The sequence below is a fragment of the Macrobrachium nipponense genome, chromosome 45, assembly GCF_015104395.2.
Source record: "Macrobrachium nipponense isolate FS-2020 chromosome 45, ASM1510439v2, whole genome shotgun sequence".
Classification (NCBI taxonomy): Eukaryota; Metazoa; Arthropoda; class Malacostraca; order Decapoda; family Palaemonidae; genus Macrobrachium; species Macrobrachium nipponense.
Genome location: NC_061105.1, coordinates 17,866,273 through 17,869,757, shown reverse-complemented (window position 1 = coordinate 17,869,757; position 3,485 = coordinate 17,866,273).

Below are 3,485 nucleotides of genomic sequence, written 5' to 3'. Positions count from 1 at the left end.
TTTATGACACATATCTACTAATGGGGTGAGCTTGGAAAATCAGGTTTATAACTTTGGTAAAAATAACTGCTAAAAATAATCTCTACTCTCTCTCTCTCTCTCTCTCTCTCTCTCTCTCTCTCTCTCTCTCTCTCTCTGTATAGCACGTATCTACCAATGCAGTAAACCTGGAAAAATCAGGTAAATAACATTGGTAAAACACACAGACACTCTCTTTTATAGCATTGTTTACAAAGGAGTAAGCTTAGAAAAATCAGTCAAATAATATTTTTGGTAAACCTCTCTCTCTCTCTCTCTCTCTCTCTCTCTAGCACGTACCTAACATGATCGCTCACAGGCTCAGTCGAATATACAGTTTTGCATTACAAATGCGAGCGGCCCCCTTATATATAAAATAAAAACCCCATTTTATAGGAGCTTTTGATAGATTCACTATAAAAGGAAATATGCACGAACAAGCCAATTCTCCCTCGTTACCTACGGTTACGTAAACAATTGGGATTATTCCAGCGAAGGGGGGGGGGGGGGGCTGGAGGGAATAGACGAAAAGATATGATAAGAGACTGAGCGATAGGGTGTGGATAAGGAAAGAAATTACGATAGAAATAACGAAATTGGCCATTTCAGAAAGGGTGGGGAGCTGGAATACTGGAATAGGAGAGAGAGAGAGAGAGAGAGAGAGAGAGAGAGAGAGAGAGAGAGAGAGAGAGAGTTACAAGGAGCAGGTTTTACTGTTCATCCACAGTGTCCTAATGATTCTGTCTAGCTTTCCTTTAAGAGAGTTACAAGGACTAGGATGTCCCAAAGACTTACTAGTCCATCCTAAGAGGAGACATCGTGTGCTCACTAATCGCTAGGAGCAGGTTTTACTGTGCATTCACAGTGTCCTAATGATTTTGTCTAGCTTTCTTTTAAACTCTTCCACGTTGCTGCTGTTCACGACTTCTAGTGGCAGTTTATTCCATGTGTCACACACACACACACACAGAGAGAGAGAGAGAGACGACAAGAAGAAGAGGAAGAAGAAATCTCAAACCAAAACTTTTCGCCTCCAAAGAAAGCCAAAAAATAAGAATAAAATAAACAAGCGAAAAGAGAGAATAACGAAGGATAAGAAGAAGAAGAAGAAGAAGAAGAGGAAGAAATCTCAACCTACAACTTTGCTATTTCAAGCAAAAAAAGAAAGCCAAAAAGGAAGACTAAAAGCAACGAGCGAAAACGAGAGAATAACGAAGGATAAGAAGAAGAAGAAGCAGAAGAAATATAAAAAAAAAGCTAAAACGTCCCTCCACCAGGGAACAAAAGAAGCCAACAGGAAGAATGAAACGGCAAATAAAAGAGGCCGTTTCTATGGTAAACGGCCATCTTAGGACTCCAGTTCCTCCCTCGGCCTTATCGCCCCATACAAAAGTCTTATTTCTCCCTCCCTTCCTCCTTCCCACCCCCCCCTACATTATTCTGCAGGTTCCTTCGGCCATCCCATCCCATCACGAATACGAAATGATCGCCACTACGTGTGTGGGTGTGGTGTGTTGTGTGTGTGTGTGTGCGCAGGCACATAAGTCTAGCCTTCTGGGCAGCTGACGAGTTACAAGACGGTTGGATGGATAACAGCAGGAACATTTTATTCAGCTTGTCTGTGTCATGAGAGAGAGAGAGAGAGTAAAGACTAATGCGGAAGGAAAGTTTAATTTAAGGAGATTATTACCAACTCCAACTGCGTAAATTGTGTGAGAGAGAGAGAGAGAGAGAGAGAGAGAGAGAGAGAGAGAGAGAGAGAGAATTGGTGATTTTTTCCTAATGTCAACATACCTTTGCGTATTCCTCTGTATATACTCACTCTCTCTCTCAATATATGTAGTGCAGTTGAAGCTGCTATTTTCTTCTTAAAGTGAACTTATGCTCTCTCTCTCTCTCTCTCTCTCTCTCTCTCTCTCTCTCTCTCAAATTACGAAGAGAAATATACCCGGTGCAGATTTCCGTAGCGAAATGCCCAGTGAAGATGTAGTTAGAATATACGTTTGCATATTCACTTGTAAAATCTTCCTCTCTCTCTCTCTCTCTCTCTCTCTCTCTCTCTCACTAACTGTCAATAACATGTTATGATCGCGATGGCGTCGTGTTTGTCATACGTTGCCAGGAGACACACGTCACTGCCTTCCCTCATCCATACACGAACGGGACCTGTGTCTGTTTTCCCGCTCTTTGACACCTGAGGTACTTAGAAGGTGGATGATGTCGTGCTAATTACATGGCTAGACAAACGGCCCCCCGCCCCCCTCTAAGGAGGATACGGCTATTAGATTAATGAACGCCTCCTCCTTCAAAGGGCAGTTCTCAGCTTATGCTCTGTAGGGGGCTCGACATTTTTTTTTTTACTTGATTAGCGAAAGGGTAAAGGGGGTTTGAGTGCGTCAATGTATAGGCTGTGAAGGAGAGAGAGAGAGAGAGAGAGAGAGAGAGAGAGAGAGTCAGGCCAGAACGCTATGCGAGGATAATTGCACTATTTATACACGGATTGCCAACTCGAAAGTGCAAGTGCTTCTCTATGTAAATGGTTCTCTCTCTCTCTCTCTCTCTCTCTCTCTCTCTCTCTCCCTCTCTCTCTATATATATATATATATATATATATATATATATATATATATATATATATATATATATATATATATATACAATACATAAAAAAAAACGTTCGTCTAACCCTTCACTCGTATAACAAAGCTTTGTTGCTCTTTAACTAGTTTTTTAAAAATATGTTTGAATTCATTATTTTCCAGATCTGTAATTCTATGTACCCAACGAGCCACTGAAAACTGACAGTTTAACTTGAAAAGGTGTCTAGGCAGTCATATGCAAACATTACGACTTCAAGCTTATTACATTAAGGTATTATATACCTAAGCCTGGATCAGCACGTCCTATTATCACACCAGAGCCGTTCCCCAGTTGCTAGTAATGAATAAAGGTGACAATCTTTTATTCATTATTGTATTTCTGATCTCATGGAAAGGAGTGAAGTAAATAATAAAGGTGACACTCTTTTATTCATTGCTATACTTCTGACTTCACGGAAAGGTAGGTAGAAAGGAGAACAGAATACTGGGATAATTCAGCTCGAAATGAGAACAGAATATTGGGAGATAATCCATAGATGCACAGAGATTATCTCTGGGTCTTTCAGTTACCTGTGACTTATGCTCTGCGCTAATATCAACCCCACTTTATGGTCACCCCTCCAACCTTTGATCATTGCCATCCTTTGGAGATCGAATAGCCCTCCATGGAGGGGGAGGGGGGAAGATGTGGTTTAGGAAGAGGCAGGAAGCAAATAAGATGAGAGAGAGGTGGAGATAGAGGTGAGGAGAAGGAGGAGGTGAGTAGAAGGGAGAAGTGAGTATAAGGAAGAATAGGTGAGGAGAAGGAAGAAGTGAGTATAAGGGAGTAGAGGTGAGAAGGAAGAAGAGGTGAGCATCTTCTCGAAT